The 19,794-nt window shown below is 39.1% G+C and overlaps 1 long non-coding RNA gene across 4 annotated transcripts in view; it reads right to left on the bottom strand.

Annotated features, from left to right (window-relative positions):
- Positions 1–19,794, bottom strand: part of LOC116283954 (uncharacterized) — a 91,070-nt gene that overhangs the window by 69,451 nt on the left and 1,825 nt on the right. For 2 of the 4 annotated variants that reach the window (XR_012060709.1, XR_012060710.1), the window contains exons 2-4: positions 16,873–17,072; positions 14,378–14,523; positions 5,821–5,908 (exon numbers count right to left, since the gene is read on the bottom strand). This is a non-coding gene — a long non-coding RNA (uncharacterized lncRNA). Of the gene's footprint in view, positions 1–5,820; positions 5,909–7,063; positions 8,696–14,377; positions 14,524–16,872; positions 17,073–19,794 lie in introns of those variants that run through there. The other 2 variants (XR_012060711.1, XR_012060712.1) reach the window with 2 other exon arrangements.

Below are 19,794 nucleotides of genomic sequence, written 5' to 3'. Positions count from 1 at the left end.
GCCAAAGTTCTACTTTTCCCACAAATACTACATTGTTGATTTCCTTGCTATGGCAGACATTTAATTCTTTCACAAAAAATTTTTTCTCAGTGAAGTTGCTTTGCTGGTTTAATTTGCCTACCAGGGACTCAGCAGTGTAAGGACTCACACAACTCAAGCTAGCTTGGCACACAGTGGTCCAGCTAAGGTGGAACTTAGAGACCTGGATTCAAATCCAAGCAAGCCACTTACCACCTGTGTGTCCCTGGACTATTTCCTTTTCTCTGAGCATCAGTCATCTTATCTGTGGTTGAAAGGTGGTTGTGTGCAGATAAGAACAAGTAAACAGAAGTGCAGTCCCCTAAATTTGGTAACTAAACAGTATAGGGCTATTTGTAACTAACCCATCACTTGTATGTAAATAGTGCCTCAGCAAAGCACTAATGATTTCCTTAAGTAAATTAAATGGGCCCCATACACTGTTTATTTATTTATTTTTTCGTTTGCTTAGCATGTTCAGATGACAGGGAATGTTTCAAAAACTCCATGAATTTCAATTTTGCAGAATTGAAGTTAATGAGTTTTTGGTATCCAAACACATAGAGAAGGAATGGACACAGAAAAGAAGGAAATTATGTATAATGACTGTTAAAGACAACACATCACAACCATGCCAGTGGATTTTAAGCATTTGGGGAGTGAACAAAATCTTCTTTGCAAAAGTATGCTTGACACCTGCTGGGAAACCCACTTTCCTGAGAAGGTGAAGGCTTTCAATACCTGCTCAACTATTTCGTATCTTATCACCACATTACATGATTAAAAAAAAAAAAAAGGGAAAAAAAAAAGGGAGATGCTACCAGTTAACACATCTCAGTACACCTCATCCTGGAGGGAGTTACTCTTTCAGCAAACTGTTTACTGAGTCTACTCAATGCCCGACCACTGTGTTAGATAAACAGGATGAAATGACCTATAAGACTGATACATGGCCCTTGCCACATGGAACATACATGTTGGGAGGGGAGAAGAAAGGTGTTCCCGAGGACATTTCCTTCCCAGGAACTGTGTATGCCAGGTACTGCTTTAGCACATCATATGTGAATGGATCTGTTATTAACTTCACTGGTGGTACTGAATTAGAAGCCATGCAATTTCCATCTCTCCATTTCTTGCAGTTACCATCAAAAGCAATAACCACCACCATAAAACCTACATTTCTCCAAAGCTGCTTTCTATGTAATCTATTTAAAAATGGACCTGTGTTCTTCGAAAATGTCAGTGTCATGAAAGACCAAAAAAAAAAAAAAAAGGCTGAAGAACTGATCAAAATTAAAGGAGACATAATAATGAAATGTAATATGCAGTCTTGGACTGAATCCTATACTGGAGAAGAAAAATACAATAAAGGTCTTTATTGGATTAGTCAACAAAATGGGAGTGTGGACAGTAGATTAAATAGAAGTTTTGGTCAACGTTCAATTACCTGAAGTAGTAACTGTAGTGTGGTTACGTGAGAGGACGTCCTCCTTGTTCTTGGGAAATACATTCTAAAGAATTTAAGAGTAAGGTAGTATAATGAATGAAACATAACTGCAAATGGTTTGGGAAAAAAATTTTACATATGACAAGTAACAAAGTAAATGGGGTAAGACATCAACAACTGATGAATCAAGGTAAAGGGTATGTGGAGTTTTTTGTACTATCCTGGTAATTTTTTTCTTGACACTTGTAATCCTTTGCAAATAGAAATTGAAAAATTTCGTAAATCTAAAATGTAGGGTCCCTAGCAGCACAAAGGTAGGGATGAAAATTCCAAGCACATACTCTCTGCAGCTGGGGATCATTAAGAATGATGTCCTGTTGTGTCCAGATATTAAAAGTCTGATCTGCCATGGTGAATTTCTATGGATTTGGGTAATAAAATGGAACATTCTCCCAGTCTAGGATTTTATTATCATTCCTCTGAGAATGTATACTTGGTCAGATATTCTTTATTTTGGCTCCAGATCACCTACAACTTCAGAATGTGTTTTGAAGTCAATTCATCTGTTAGGCCATCCAAATATTGAAAATGTCATTAAAATACGAAATAGAAGTGAGCAGATTTTCCTGTTAAAATTCTTCCAATTCATTCCCATTTCCACTCATCACTGGGGAATTTTACTTGAAATCTGAAATCCCTAAGTAGTTTATTCTCTTGGTAGCTCAAACGTAACTTTTCACCCTGATTTAGAATCGTCTTTAAAAAATGTGATTTATGTGCTAACTCGGACATATCTCAGGAGGTGAGGGATTCAAAGAGCAGCCATGATTCGGGACTCTGGGAGAACTAATTTTATGGAGGCTGTTGTAAGTGGGGAAAATAATTCTTACCTCAGAGGGGATGATGTAAGAGATAATTATCATTTGCAAAATGCCTCAAGGTCTTGAGATAAAAGGGGCCATTTTGGTGTATCAGACTGTCATTTTTATGATGTGTTCTCTTACATTTCTTTTATAGACTGCAGAGTACAATCATTTTAAATGAACAGAAGGTGGTTGCCTTACTTCGCCTATTAAACAAAACAACTTACTTGCCCTTGGCCACAGGCAGAGGTCTTATCAATGGAAAGAATAAAGAAATTCATAGCCTTGTTGCTTCTCCTTCTTTTTCACTGGCTTACTAAGTGAGTTGTTTTATTTTCAACTTATTATTCCACTTTGATTTTTTTCATGCTATTATTATAGTTTAATTTGATTATACAAGTGATGCTCGCCTTAGCACATTTTCATGATAAAGTGCATAGCCAGATAAATTCAATTTCACTGTCTTAGTCTGTTTGGGCTGCTATAACAAAGTACCGTAGACTGGGCAGCTTATCAAGAGCAGAAATTTACTTCTGACAGTCTTGGAGGCTGGAAGTCTGAGAAGAAGGTTGCCAGCATGGTTGGGTTCTGGTGAGGGTCCTCTTTCAACCTACACAGACTGCCCTCTTCTCATTGTGTTGTCACATGGTACAAAGTAGGCAAGGGAGTTCCCTGACCTCTTCTTAGAAGGGCACTAATTCCATTCTTGAGGGTGTCACCCCATGACCTAATTACCTCCCAAAGTTTCTGCCTCTGAATTCCATCACACTGGGGGTAGAATTTTCTTATGGGGGGGACACAAATATTTATTAAACACCTTTCATGTGTTAGGCATTGAGAGAAAACTGGTGGACAAATAGACCCACTGGCTGAACTCATGATGTTTAGAGTCCACTGGAGCAGAAACACAAGAAATAATCACAAAATAAGCATCCCATTTTAAAGTTTGACAAAAGACATAAACAGAGATCTGAGACTATTAGGATGGGGCCTGATATAAATAAATGTCTAATAGATCTTCCTAGTACTGTTTGTAATAAATGTGATCACAGATGTCCTCCTAGGTAAGACATTTTAATAACACGCTAATTTGTCAGGAACAGTGAACAGTGTATCTAGGTCAAAGGAAGAGTTCGATCTCATTTGTCAGCATTGCTTTTGATTTTCTCTGAGTTTTAATATTCTCGAGGATATGATGGAACATTGCAACTGCAGAAAAAAATTGCAAACACTGAGCCAAAATTGGTTCTTATATATTTGACAGTAGGAACAAAGAGGAAATTAAACATAATTTTAAAAAGAAAAATACAAAATGAACAATATTGCAGTAATGAATTTAGGGGTGAAATATTTATGACTCATTGCAATTCCCGAGTGAACATCTAATTATCATTTATTGAATGCTTCCTATCTGTCCAGAATAAGGGCTCAATAAGTGATATCTATTACTATGTTCAATTTTTTTGGCTCTTATTGTGGTGAGTACTCAGTCAGATTAGCTCAAATAATGTGGAGATGCCATAAGGGACTGAAGAAAAATAAAGCCATCAGGAATTTTAGCTCTGTGGTAGAATGATCTCACAGGGACCCAGAAAATGGAGCACTCCAGCCTAATGGGAAGCAGAGGACCTATCTTGCTTCACAGAGACTTGCATGGATGAAAGATTTCTCTAGAGCAGTGGTCCTCAAGGTGTGGTCCTTCCTTGGATCATCAGCATCAACTAGGAATTTGTTAGCAACACAAATTCTCAGCACCACTGCCCAGACCCAGTGAATCAGAAATGTTGATGGTGGTACAAGCATTTGTGTTTTAACAGGCATTCCAGCAAGGACAGAAAATTATTTTTGGATTTCCATCACCCTTCGCATCTACGATGATGTAGACATCAGCCACCAATTAAACAGAAGTCTCAATTTCAACAATAAATGGAACGTATGGACTGACTTAATGGAAGAGTTAGGAAGCCAGGACTGTCTGCTCAAGTTTGAGAACCACTGCCCTGACCTTACTTGACCTGACCTGGTTATCTCTGGCTAGTCACTAGGTTTGAAAACCTTGACAATAGTACTTCAAGAGTTACATGACTCAGCCTCTCCTCTCCTTTGGTTTTGCCTCTTGGCCAACATTTATTTTATTTCCTCTGTATCTCAGTTCCAGAGGATCTGATTGGTGCAGTGTTGTTATCAACACTCATTTTAGGCAAAGCTCTGGAGCCAGGTCAGCTCACAGGCCACCAGCCAACCTCTAGAGTGGCTGCCCTGAGGTCCCATGCCCACCCATGGTCCAATCAGCCATGGCCAGAGAGCTGTGGCTCCAGGGAACCCCATGGGCACTAGTGCTTAATGAATGGCTTGGAGCTATTTCTTGCAATAAGGGATTGTATGGAAGGCTCTCCCTAGAGAGGGGCTGTTGGTCCCTTGCTTTTATCACCTAGAAATGCTGAATGATCTAGCAGAGACATGACCTCTTCTAACACAGGTCCAAGACTGAGTTGGTTTGTACCGATAACTGTGAAGCTGTTACAACTAAAGTCCCTTAAATATTAATGTGTCTAAATAACCGTAGATGACTGGATGTTCACTGACCTATTATCTTCCTCTCCAACGAACATATCATGTCAGGCCCTTGAGGGAAGGATCAGCACCCCAAATATTCCCTAGCACACAGTGAGTGCTCATTAAGTATTTGTTAAATAAATGAATGGATGGATGAGTGAGAAAAAGGAATCCACCTGGACCCAGAGATTATCATACAGAGTGAAGTAAGCCAGATAGAGAAAGACACATATTGTATGTCATCACTTATATGTGGAATCTAAAAAAAAAGACACAAATGAACTTACGTACAAAATAGAAACAGACTCACAGACATAGGAAAAAAGCTTATGGTAGCCAAAGGGGAAAGGGGATGGGGGGATAAATTAGGAGTATGGGATAGACAGATATACATCACTATATACTAGAATTCACTGTATAACACAGGTAACTTTATGTAACATCTTGTAATAACCTATGAGAGAAAAGAATTGAAAAAATATATATGTATAACTGAATCATTTTGTTGTACACTTGAAAGTAATACAGTATTGTAAATCAACTACACTTCAATTAAAAAAAAAATCCATCTATTTGTAGGATTAATGCAAAAAAAAGCCAACAAAAACCAATTTTTGAATTCTTGTATTCAGGGTCCCAAATTTAAAACTTTTGATTCAACAGCCTATATAAATATAGGCTGTTGTTTAGAACATTTTATACAGTTTTCAAACGAAGGAGCATATATAACAACATTCCTGGCAGCTTTGTGTAAAACAGCTAATGGTTACGGCCTAAATGACTCTCTATAGGAGCTTGGATAAATAAATCACAGAACCAAAAAAATAGAATAGTTTGGAGTTGTTTAATAATTTTAAATGAATTTCCTCAGAAGTGTGCAAAAGGTGTTTGCTACCGTTGCTTCATTTCACTGATTAAACAAACTAATTTACTCACCCTTGTCGGCAGGTTGCAGCGAAATGAAGAAAGAAAAATTCCAGCCATGTTGTCATATTTAAGAAGCAGCTTTTCAATTAAAAATAACCTGAAACATAGTATTGCACATCAATTGTATTTCAACTGAAATAAAAAACAAAGCAGCAGCTTAAATATTTTCTGATATGGAATAACCTCTGAGATGTATTTGTGAGCAAAGAAAAGCAAGATACTGACAGCATATGGCACCATTTATGTAAATTTAAAGGAGACTGAGGTACAGAATATCTTCTTATGTATACATATAAAATATAAAACATACATAAGAAGCCTGTAAAGGAATTAAAATGTTGCCTTTGAGGAGGGCACTGAGAAGTCTGGAATGGAGACCCCCTTTTCACTGTCTACCCCTTCATACTGTTGCCATTTTTAAGAAAAACACATGTAATTTTACTTTTTTTAGTTTATAGTATCTTTAAAAAATTTTTTTATTGACGTATAGTCAGTTTACAATGTTGACTTAGTTTCTGGTGTACACCATAGTGATTCAGATATACTTATATATTCCTTTTCATATTCTTTTTCATTATAGGCTATTAAAATACATTGAGTATAGTTCCCTGTGCTATACAGTAGGACCTTGATGTTTTTCTAATTTATATATAGCAGTTAGTATCTGCAAATCCGAAGCTCCCAATTTATCCCTCCCCGTCCTGCCTCCCCGCTGGTAACCATAAGTTTGTTTTCTATGTCTGTGAATCTGCTTCTGTTTTATAAATAAGTTCATTTGGCTCATTTTTTAAGATTCCACATATAAGTGATATCATATGGTATTTTTCTTTCTTCTTTCTGGCTTACTTCACTTAGAATGACAATCTCCAGATCCATCTATGTTGCTGCAAATGGCATTATTTTATTCTTTTTTATGGATGAGTAGTATTCCATCTATATATATATACCACAGTTTCTTTATCCAGTCATCTATCCATGGACACTTAGGTTGCTTCCATGTCTTGGCTATTGCAAATAGTGCTGCTGCGAACACTGGGGCACATGTATCTTTTTGAATTCACATGTATTTTTACTTATTCCAAGTCTCAGTAATATATTTAAGGTATTAATTCTTAGAAGATTTCACTTAAAAAAAAACTAAGAGAAGATGGATCTTACAAAAATCGCACCTGCATTCTTTTTTGCATTTTTAAAAAAAATGTGACTTTAGTTTTGTTTAAACATATTTTTAATTGAGTTATAGTCATTTTACAATGTTGTGTGCACCTGCATTCTGATCTACATGCTGTTATATTTTTGGAGGACAGAACATTGCTTCTGGATTTCTATCACCCGCACCATCTAGGATGACTTGGCCACCAAATACAGAAGTCTCAGTTTCAATAATAAGCAGAATGTATGGACTCTCTTTGTGGAAGAGTCCAGAAACAGGGCAGGATTCCAGTGCGACTTCGTTCTGTGATTCACAATGTTTTCAGGGCTCCACTGCTCTTTTCAGTCGATTCTCTCAACTTTGGCCTCCTCTGAATTAGCACCGGTCCCAGACTGGCACGCTCTGTTGGTGGCAAAAATTACCACTGCCGTTCCAGGCCCTGGAGCTGTCAACCCCATGACAGTCCAGCGGGAAGGGGCACCTGTCCCAGCCTTCTCAGTGCGGTGCCCGAGGTTCACTCCACAGACCAGCCTGTGTCACACGTGCAGCCCGGAATCAGCAACTGTGGCCAGTGAGCCAAATGGGCCGCACCTGGGTTCCCTGCCCCGCCCTGAGGACAGAATTCACTTCCCTGGAACCACAGGTGGTCTCAGATGCACGATGAGGACGGTAGGGCAGGAGCAACCCGGGAGTGGAAAGTGGTCCTCCAAAAGTTGATCTTCAGGTTTACAAAAATGAGGACCTGGCTAAACCTCTGCCCTTTATCCCACAGTGGTGCTACACCCCTCTCCCTGCTTTTTTTCCTCACAGTGAAGATGCCTTGACAATCAGTCTACTGGCTGGGCAACAGTATCTTAGATAATACCACACATGTTCTCGAAATAAAAGAACAACCTTGTTTTCTTATCTGACCGTTTTCCTCTCTAAGGCCCATCCTAGAAGTGCTCCATGGCCAAGCAAGATGAGAACGTCGTCTTTGTAATGACGAAGGTAGAAAAGTACCATTTGGACCCTGCTTCTCAGTGGGAGGCGATCTCCATGGTCACAGTCAGCTTTTATCCATGATTTTGAAACAGAAACCACAGCTTTGAATACTGCCGAGTTTTCTGGCCTTTTCTAAACCCAGAATCTGGCAGAGCCAACCACTCACAAAATGCGAGCTGCCTGTTACTACTGAGGTTTTTTGGCTGATTGTTAGATGGCTGGTTACCTGTTAGCTAGCCAGCCAGTCCACAATACAAACTGTGCCCTTGCTGGGGGCCATGCCTGGAGTAGGAGCTGGGGATACAGTCACGAAGGAGACAAGGTCCCAGCTCCTTGGCACGTGCTCCCGCAGGGAAGGCAGACAGTAAACATATTTACTTAAATAGTTAATTATAAACTGCAGAAGCCCTGTGTGATTTGTCCCCTGCTCATACCCTCCAGTTTATCAAGGATGCTTTTCCCCTCATGCTCTGCAAGGCAGACGCCTGGATCTTTTATGTCTTAGAACCAGCCCTGTTCCCATCCACCCCTTTGAACACACATCGTTCCCTTTACAGGAAATACCCTCCCTAGTACCCCACAGTCTCATTCCCCTTCACCAAGTTAACCTCTCTTTCTTCTTGGGATTTCAGTTTAAACTATATTTCCTAAGGGAACCTTCCCTCAGATTCGATTGGTATCTTTATAGGATCTTCCAGCCCCGTCTGTGTTTTCCGCCTGGCACATCGGGTCTTCAGAATGACATACCTATTTGGGAGATAACTGATTACTATCTGTCTCCACAACCAGACTCTACATTCCAAGCAAGTAAAAGCAGTATCTATTGTATTTGTATTTCCATGCCATACCAAGCACGCTGTACCCCAGGGCCTTTGGCTGTGCTGTGCCCTCTGCCTGGAACACTGTCTCCTGGACAGCCATCTGGCCCACTCTCTCATTTCCTTTAGGTTTCTGCTCAGATATGAACTTTCCATGAGGCCTTGCCTCCCTTATACAAAATAACAGTCCTAACTCTGGGCGTCACAATTCCCTTTTCCGCATCCTGCAAAGGAACTTGACTACTCAAAGACTCTTCATTTCTGTATTGCTTCACTAAAATGTAAGCTCCATGAGAACACAGCTTTTGTCCATTTAGCTGACAACTTTTTCCTTCGAAGCTCATCTACCTGATAGGTATTAGGTGCTTCATAAATACCTACTGAATGAATGGCTGAATTGGTACCTAGTACTTAGCACACTGTTGGCACATGGTAGGCACTCAGGGAAATATTTTTGAGTGAATGAATGCCTGAATGAAAAAGTATAGGTGCCACTAAAACAAATACAGGACATTTAATAGTTGGAGAAGTCACATAAGGTATACAGAAAACAAGGGGTGTTTCAGCCACTTTGCGTTCATCCAATACAGGCAGACCTCAGAGACACTGCGGGTTTGGTTTCAGACTGCACAATAAAGCAAACATTGCAATAAAGCAAGTCACACAAATTTTTTGGTTTCCCAAAGCATATAAAAGTTATGTTTACACGGTTTCAAGTCCATTAAGTGTGCAACATCATTATGTCCAAAAAAACCAATGTACATACCTTAATTAAAAATATCTGATTGCTTAAAAATGTTAACCATCATCTGAGCCTTCAGCAAGCCATCCTCTTTCTGCTGGTGGGGGATCCTGCCTTGATATCAATGGCTGCTGACTGATCAGGGTGGTGGTTGCTGAAGGCTGAGGTGACTGTGGCAATTTCTTAAAATAAGGAAACAATGAAGTTTGCCTCGTCAGTTGACTTTTCCTTTAATAAACAAATTCTCCGTAGCACTCAATGCTGTTTGATAGCATTTTAGCTGCAGTAGAGTTTCTTTCAAATTGGAGTTAACCTTCTCAAAACTTGCTGCTGCTGTAATCAACTAAGTTCATGTCGTATCCTAAATCCTTTGTTGTCATTTTGACGATCTTGACAGCATTGTCACCAGGACTGGGTTGTATCTCAAGAAACCACATTCTTCACTCATCCATAAGAAGCCACTGCTCATCTGTTGAAAGTTTTGTCCTGAGATTGCAGCCATTCAGTCCCATCTTCAGGCTCCCCACTCTAATTCTAGTTCTCTTGCTATTTCTACCACATCTGCAGTTCCTTCCTCCTCTGAAGTCTTGAACCCCTCAAAGTCTGCCATGAGGGTTGGAATCAACTTCTTCCAAACTCCTGTTAATATTGATATTTTGACCTCTTCCCATGAATCATGGATGTTCTTAATGGCGTTTAGAATGGTGAATCCTTTCCAGAACCTTTTTGATGTATTTTGCCTAGATCCACCAGAGGAATCACTATGTATGGTGGCTATAGCCTTATGAAGTGTATTTCTTAACTAATAGGACTTGAAAGTCAAGATGACTCCTTGACCTGTAGGCTGCAGAATGGATGCTGTCTGTGCTAGCAGGCATGGAAACAATGCGAATCTCTCTGACCATCTCCATCAGAGCTCTCGGGTGACCAGGTGCATTGTCAATGAGCAGTACTATTTTGAAAGGAATCCTTTCTGAGCAGTAAGTCTCATCAGTGGCCTTAAAGTAGTCTGTTAACATGTTGTTAGCAGATGTGTTGTCATCCAGGCTTTGTTGTTCCATTGATAGAGCACAGGCAGAGTTGATTCAGCATAAATCTGGAGGGCCCTAGGATTGTCGGGATGGTAAGTGAGCATTGGCTTAAACCTCAAGTAATCAGCTGCATTAGCCCATAACAAAAGAGTCAGTCTGTCCTTTGAAGCTTCGAAGCCAGGCTCTGACTTCTCCTCTCGAGCTATGAAAGTCCTAGATGGTTTCTTCCAATATACAGCTGTTTCACCTACACTGAAAGTCTTCTATCTAGTGTAGCCATCTTTATGAATTATCTTAGCTAGATCTTCTGAATAACCTGCTGTAGTTTCTACATCGGCACTTGCTGCTGCATCTTGCACTTTTATAGAGATGGTTTCCTTCCTGAAACCTCATAAACAACCACTGCTGGCTTCAGACTTTTCTTCTGCAGTTTCCTCACCTCTCTCAGCCTTCATAGAACTGAAGAGAGTTAGGGTCTTCCTCTGGATTACGCCTTGGCTGAATGAGATGTTGAGGCTGGTTTGATCTTTTATCCAGACCACTAACACTTTCTCCGTATCAGCAGTAAAGCTCTTTGACTTTCTTATCATTTGTGCGTTCACTGGAGGAGCCTTTTTAGTTTTCTTTAAGAACGTTTCCTCTGCACTCACAACGTGGCTAACTGGAGCAAGAGGCCTAGCTTTCGGCCTATCTCGGCTTTTGACACGGCTTCCTCACTAAGCTTAATCATTTCTAGCTTTTGACTTGAAATGATTGATGTGAGATTCTTCCCTTCACTTGAACACCAGGAGGCCATTGTAGGATTATTAACTGGCCTAATTCCAACATTGTTGTGTCTCAGGGAACAGGGAGGCCGGAGAAGAGGGAGAGAGATAGGGGAACAGAAGGCTGGTAGAGCTGTCAGAATACACACAACATTTACCAGGTAAGTTAACCACCTTACATGGGCACAGTTTGTGGTGCTGCAAAACAATCACAATAATAATATCAAAGATCGCTGGTCACAGATCACCACAACAAATGTAGTAACAGTGAAAAAGATCAAAGAACTGCAAGAATTACCAAAATGTGACACAGAGACCTGATGTGAGCAAATGCTGTTGGAAAAATGGTGCCGATAGACTTGCTGGAGGCAGCGTTGTCACAAACGGTCAATTTATAAAAAAATACAAGAAAATGAGGTTTGCCTGTAGGTCAGAGGCCACTCAAACTTTGTTATAGTTGTTGGTAGGACGTGAATGTTCCAGCAGGAAAGGAAACTCTGTTGAAGCCTTCCCTCCCCAGATACCCATCAGACCCACCGCCCTGCTCCTCACACAGTCACTCAGCTGCCAGCTTTTGTTGTCCTACGGTTTCTTGCCAAGAGCAGAGACTGAAACTCTCCCATAGAGCAATTAGCGTCAGGGTTGACCAACTGGAAGCCAAACCCTGCAGCTATTTCCCCGCATTCTTCAACTCCCAGGGGGGACTCTGAGAGGATGAGGAACAGAGCTTAGAGGGCAGGGTTCTAGAAGTTTCTTTCTCTTACTTGAGAGAGGCTGAGCTGTGTGGGTGGAGGAATTGTATATGGTATAGAGCAGACAGTGCTCTGTCTGAACCTTTGGGAGACAGATTTCCTCTGCCTCTTTAAACGTTTTGGACTTTGGATTACTAATGATACTAAAGGAACTATATGGTTTCTTCTGAAGCTGTGTCAGGATATGCTCCACAAATTACCTGGGAGGATGCCATATGCAAATACAAGAAGAAATAGCAGTCTTGATATTCATGGTGACAGCTTTGTTATTCTCAAGGGGAAGGGAAGGAGAAGTAGGTATCTTTTTTCTTAATAAAGTCTTCCCTAGCAACTCCCAGATTCCACGACTGTTTTTACTTGGTACCAGGTTGGGACCAGCCCAGAAATTTTTGTAACAGCAATGTAGCCTAAATTTCAGTATCACCTCACATAATAGTTACAGTGGACTGCTCAACTCCTTTGGAAACTGCTTTAAAGATCTGTTCACAGGATACTTTTCCTGGGTTGTAGAAGGCCACATATGGTGATGAAAATATGATTGTTATCTCCCCAAACCCTGATCACTTTGTTTCTAATGTAATGATCATTGGGAAGACTAGCAACACTCAATTCATATATACACAAGGGAAAAGAAAAACAAAGTATATATTCATCAACATCATTTTTAGGCTCAGTGACAACTTATATAAAAAGTATTTCATTATAATTAACAGCAATAACACACAGTATATGAATGAAGACAGTGAGTCTCAGACAGGTTATAAAATTGGCTGAAGGATAACCAGCCATTATGTGACAGCACAGGGCATTGATTTGAGAGCTGCCAGTTCTGACAGTCCATGCTCTAAATTACAATGCTGTAGTGAGCACTGGTATTTCTTGTGATATTTAAATTTTTTTCCTTTGTAAGTTGGATTGCGTACCCCAGCACATTCTATATTATTTTAGTAATCACCTGTTTTCAATGGTGTCAGAGTGGTTTTTTTTTTCAATTTAGCTAAAATTCACATCACATGAAGTTTACCATTTTAACCATTTTAAAGTACACAATTCAGTGGCATTTAGTACATCCACAGGGTTGTGCAACCATCATCACTATTTAGTTCGAGAACATTTTCATCATCCCACAAGAAGTCCCGCAGCCATTCACCAGCACTCTTCCTGCCTCCCCCCAGCTCCTGATAACCACTAATTTATTTCTTGTCTCTACAGATTTGCCTATTCTGGACATTTCATATAAATGGACTCACACATTACGTGGAATTTTGTATTTGGCTTCTTTCACTTAACATCATGCTGTCAAGGTTCTACATTATAGCAGATACCAATACTTTGTTCCTTTTTATAGGTGAATAATATTCCATTGTATGGATAACAGCATTTTGTTTATACATTAATTTGTTGATGGACATTTGGGTTGTTTCCATTTTTGGCTATAGTGAATATTGCTGCTATGAACACTCATGTACAAGTTGTACACCTGTTTTCAGTTCTTTTGGATATATACACCTAGGAATTGAATTGCTGAGTCATATAGTAATTCTGTTTAACATACTGAAGGACCATAAAACTGCTTGGCACAGTGTCTGCATCATTTTGCAGCAATGCGTGTTTTAATTTCTTCGCATCTGCACCAACAGTTGTTACTTTCTATTAAAAAAAATTATACCCAACCTAGTGTGGGTATAGTAGTATCTCATTGTGGTTTTGGTTTGCATTTCCCGAATGACTAATGAAGGTAAACATTTCTTTCATGTGCTTCATAGTGTTTTTTTTTAAATAAAAATTTAATTTTAGAATAATTTTAGATTTACAGAAAATTTGCTAAAATTATATAACAATATTTTAATGACATAATCTTCATATCAAATATACTGGAAGGCATCTCTATGCCTTCTCTATTTCTTCCACCTTGTGTTTTTAACTTTTTGATAGAGAAATATGTCATTGAAAACATTATAGTTATTAATGAAGATTCTGATACACTGTTCATTTTTTGTTATAAAATCATTGGGTAGACAGTGTTACAGTGACATTACAAATTAAAAAAACAGTGGTACATAGCACTGTAATTAAGAATATCATCTTTGTCACATCAGGTTTAAATACTGGTTGTGCCATCTTAGGCAAGGTACTTAACTTCTCTGAACCTCAGTCTCTTCCTCTGTAAAGTAGGGAAAGCACCTACCTCACAGTGTCCATGAGGGTCAATTGAGAAAATGTATTGAAAGCACTTATATGCAATGTTCAGCACTCAATAAATGTGAGACTTACTTCATTTGTTTGTTTGCTTGCTTACTTTTTAAAGCACCGAGAAATTACCTAATTTGTCTGTGCTGCCATACTTGGTCAGGATCTACAGGAGACCATCATTCTATCTCTGCAGCCTTCATTCATTCATACATATATTCATTCACTCTTCAAATATGCATCAGGCCCATGTTATGTTTCAAGCTGTGGTCAAGAGGCTGCAAACATCAAAAGCATTAAAAATTATAAGTTTGGAAGCAAAGAATCCTAGGATCAAACCTCAATTGTCACCTCCTAGGTGTGTGATCCTGTGCAAGTTAGATAGTATCTATTTTCTCATCTGTAAAGTGGGACTACTAATACTCCCTGCCTCGTAAAGTAGACAGAATTAAATAAACGCATCATCGGAAACATTTACCAAAGCATTTGGCACACTGAGCGCTTGCTCAAAATATGCTAACTACTAAAGATTTAATATGATAATAAATGAAAAGATTTAGAGGAGTACATGACATATTGTAAATATGTCTCCATATGAATGCTTTGTTTGTTTTTAACCACTGAAAACCATAAAAACCATTCTTAGTTTGTAGGTAACACAGGGAAAAGTTAAGGAATAAATCTGGCTGTGGGCCATAACCCAAGGCATAGTGCATCATACACAGAAAGGATACATTTAGTTTCACAAAAATTTTGTTTCAATCGTATATATGTATGTATATGTGCTGATGAAACTAAACGCATTTCTTTTTTTTTCCTTTTTTAAAAATGTATTTCTTACTCTGAACAGCAATCAAAAAATTGGAAAACATTAACCTAGAGAAAGGTCTCAGTTATCTGGAGAGCACTGACAGGAAATGACAGCTTGCCTTAGCAGGTGGATCACATGGCTTTAACAGTTTTAGGCTTTAGTGGTGTCAATTCAAAATGTAAAATCACACCAAGACGATAGGTTAAAATAAAATTAATAACTGAAGGGGAAGTTGGGTCTAATATAAAACAGAGTAACCTAAGGTTTAAAGCAAAAACAAAACAAAAAAAAACAGAGCGAGAGAAGAAAAAAAAAAGACTTGCTTTCTGTCTAGTTTTTGCTCCCATCACTCAGCTGTGAGTGTTCCCAGCACACTCAGAATTCTAGAGGAAAGGTCACAAGATCAAGGTCAAACATCTCAAAAATGCAGATGCTGTGACTTTGGAAGCAGAAACATTCCCAAGCATATGCCAGCTTGTGCAGTCACGAAAGCAGGGGGCTAACTTAATAATGAAAACTGCAATGCCTTCCAACACTTGGCTTAATTCAGCTGTTCCCTGCTGCACGTAAAATCCTTGGGGTACCCAAACTCAGTCAAACTGAACTTCTTAGCCAGGAGTCTCAGGAATGGTCAGGATACAAGCACTCCAAATTTGGGCACTGACTTCCTAGGGGATGTTGCTCATAACCACTCCCTGTTTGGCTAAGGCTCCCTTCACCTGGGCAACAGTCCATAAAAAAGTGCTTAAAATTCAAGGAATGTGCTAAATCTGGAAAGGGAATAATACATTTTTGAGGGTCCGCATTCATCTGGCTACAATATTTTATGGGGAACAATTTTCCAAAGATGGTACAGTTCAAGGAGCAAGGTTGCTCACATTCCAGATTGCTGAGTCACCTTCCAAAACTCCACCTCATGTTTGCTGGATCAGTTTTGTGGCAAGACAGAGTTGTCCTTTATGGAACCATATATTCACACTGTGGGCAACTGTAACCATCTGGGAACTCCATGAATAGCTCCATAAAACACACCTTCAAGTATCATAATGTGATCGTAAAACTGGACTTTGCCCTTCACTTATTAAAATACCATTAAAATAAATTATAGAGGGAGGAGGCAAGAAGTTTTTCTACACGGCTCCTTTAACTTCTGAAGCCATGTTTGCAAATTACAATCCTCCCTTTAAAGAGACGTCCTCTAGGATCACTCTGGGTTCCCAGTTATTGAACTCACCTAGCACTATTGAACTGATCTGTTTTCTTGTCTCAGTACCCAACTAGGAGGTAAGCCAGCCAAAAAAAAAAAAAAGGATCTTTTAGTTCTGTACCATCAGTGCCTAGTAGGAGATGATAAAGTAAGTATTTAATCAATATTTGTTGAATGAACAAATGAAAGGAAACAATCTACCAACTGTCATGGGCCATCCTAGAACATTTAATTTTCTTTTTCAGTTTGGCTTCAGAAAAACTTATGGCTCGTTTCAGAATATTGGAAATTGACGTTATGTCGTTTAACAAACCATCTGAGTTAAACAAGTATAACACTTGACTGGCTTCCTTCGTAAAGGGTACAATCCTGCACTGTTGCCAGAGTATCTTCAAAATATCTACAGACATGTGGGCCAACCACTGCAGCTCTGATTGAAATCAAACTCCCACTACTTTTGAATTCTTGGAACCTTTAGTTCACTGTAGAAAAAGCAACCATGACAGGAGCTTACAGAGGAACCCATCTTTGTGGGGTTTCCCTGAGTCGTCTTAGGTCCACACACGCTCTGCCAGACCTGATCAAGCAGCTGATCATGTTGTGACTCACCTGTGTTTATTCTCAAAGGCCCTGAAAAGGAGGCAGACTCCATCTCCACTCTTCACAAATGCAACTGAGAGCTTTTATACAGACGGAAATTTCTCTCATCGCTTTTCCCATCTGTTAGTGAAAATCTCCTTTCTTCTGCCAAAACGTGAGGACGTCAGATGCATGTGGCTGTCTTTCCTGGTTGTCTGGAGAAGGCCCATCTGTAGGTCATAGGGGAGGATGAGAGTAACAGGGAAAAAAGAACCAAGAGATGGAGAGAGAAAGCTGAGAGCATTGCTTAAGTCTTGCTGAAAGCAAGTTTCGCCTCCAGTCTTGCCATTTATATGGGGGAATATATTTTTCCTTTTTCTGTTGTTAGTGGCGGTACTGGGGATTGAACCCAGGACCTCAGACATGCTAATCATGCTCTCTACCACCGAGCTATACACCCTCTTCTACATTTCCTTTTTTTGCTTAAACTAGTTCAGCTAGGTTTCTGTCACTGGCAACCAAAACATCCTAATACAAAGAATTACTTTAGCACCATTCAGAATACTAAATGATCATTAACAGGGCATTGTTTAAATACATTTCGGAACATTCAAAGAAGGGAACATTATTGCGCTGTTGAAAGTGATAAATGTAGGTGATGTTTAAGAAAATTGAGGATACACTGATGAGTGATAAAAGAGTGATAAAAAGAGAAAAAAGATTAATTTATCCCATAAATTAACTATAAATCCCAAGGGGAGACATGGAGAGAGAGAGAGCGAACTTAAGAAAATAGATTGTGTGTGTTTATTTCTATTGGCCAAAGTCCAGGAGGAGATACACCAAAATGTAAAAAGTTGTTATCTTGTGGCAATACAATTTTGAATGACTTAATTTAATGCTGCCTTTTTACTTATCTATTTTTAAAAGTGTTCTGCAAAAACATATTACGAGAATATTTTTTTAAATATGGGCATTCCACCCTTGATTTCAATGTTTAATTGCCTTCTCTCTCATTCAGTTCCATTTCAGTGCAGTAAGTTGTTGAAAATATACAATAAGAAAGAAGATATATAGTGAGTGAACACTCTCAGTAGTAAAATCTTGTATTATTTAAGCATCTACCATGTTCAAGTTACTATATTTTCATACAGTTGGTGGGAGACAAAATAAAAGAGATACAAATACCTATTGCAAAGAAAATACATACACTCTGTTCTCAAGGAAATTAACAATATCATCAGGTATGTTTTCAGTGGAATCACGTGGGGATGACAGGCCACATTGCAGCTGAACATTTGGGACATTTTAGGGGAGATTCCCATGATGGATGCTTGGGTTTCTCTTGGTTCCTCAGACCCAACATTGAATTTCAAAACTTCCAGTCACCAACATTCATTTTTTCCCCCATGGAAGTGAAGCAGAACATTAGCCAGGATTAAGCTCTCTTCCTGGAGTTCCTTCTCTGGGGTATTAAAATAATAGTTCAGATGTGGTGTCTTGAAAAGTCACCAGAACAAAAACTGATTTATTCTTGCCTTGCTGAAAGGACTAAAGAGAGGAGTACTACGGTCAGAAAAAAACCCTAACTGAGCTGCCCCCCTATGAGGAAAAGAACAAATTATCAAGCAGATTATAAAAGTGCCTCTCAGGAGCTGACTAGGAAAGTGGCTCCCACTGTCAGTTTCCTTCTAATCTGAACTGAGGGCTTCAAACTCCTTTGTTGAGCTTCTGCTCTAAATCACCATTTTGGAGTCAGTTACCTTAAGGAATACGAAAGTGTTTATATTGGTATCTATAATGTACACCTCTTGATGGCATTCTTCAGAAATTGCCCCACAGCTGATCAACTTACCATCTTCACATTTTCAAAATGTGGTCAATTACCACTTGAGACTGCAATAATGAATTTCTTTACTCAACTAGAAAACTTGTATAATGGTTTCTTTCCTTCTTTTTTTGCAGAGGGAGGTAATTAGGTTTGTTTGTTTGTTTATTTATTTATTTATTTATTTTAAGTGGCAGTACTGGGGATTGAACCCAGGACCTCATCCATGCTAAGCATGTGCTCTACCACTGAGCTATATACCCTTCCCCCAAAACTTCTAAAAGAAATGTATTTGGGAGAAAGCAAAGCAAAGCACATTTTATATTTGTGGGTTTTTCTTCCCTTCTGTTTAGTGGAACTAGCTATATAAAAATAAGATCATAATTTGTGCAGAGTGTATCATGTCAGAGTTTACTTCTCATCTGAATCTACTGTGTTTATTAAGAGTTCATTGTTGAAATGCTTCTGGAATAACAGTATAAGGACGTTTGGCATGTCACCTGTACCACAGCTCACAGACCTCCAAACACTTTAGAAATGTTTGCAAATTAATCCTTTTTACAGTCCAGTAAATTATTCGATCTTCAGAGCTCACAGATGGGGAACAGGAGATTGGATTTTGGAGTAAAACACTGTGGTCCTTCATATTAAAAGGAAGAGATAGGAGAATGACTTAACTGGTACACACCTGCTATGTGGCAGATTCAGGAGTCAAAGAGTGCTGATACCCAAATATGCTAGATGGTGAAATGGCCACATCCTATAGATTCTTAAGTGTAAGTGGTTCTAAGCATGTGCTTTGGGTGGTACCTCTGGGGTCACATCCTATAGCATTATCACTTCCAAGCTCTTGAGTGAGTTTCTTTCCTTGCCTAGCTTCACTGTCCTCAACTGTAAAATGAACATCATTTATGTAAAATCAAGGTCATACCTACTTCATACAATTGCTGGCAATGATTAAATAACACACAACTATCGTGGCACACATGGTAAACCTCAAAGTTAGGTATTTTACGGCATTCTTTTCCCCACTGGAATGTACTGTCAAAGTCATAACATAAGTGAGAGAAGCCAGAACACTAGGATCTCACTTTATATCTATTCAAGAAAAATCTACTTCAAGA

The sequence above is a fragment of the Vicugna pacos genome, chromosome 17 (assembly GCF_048564905.1).
Source record: "Vicugna pacos chromosome 17, VicPac4, whole genome shotgun sequence".
NCBI classification, from domain to species: Eukaryota; Metazoa; Chordata; class Mammalia; order Artiodactyla; family Camelidae; genus Vicugna; species Vicugna pacos.
Note: the sequence above shows the minus strand (reverse complement) of the source record. Positions and strands in the feature narration are given on the sequence as shown.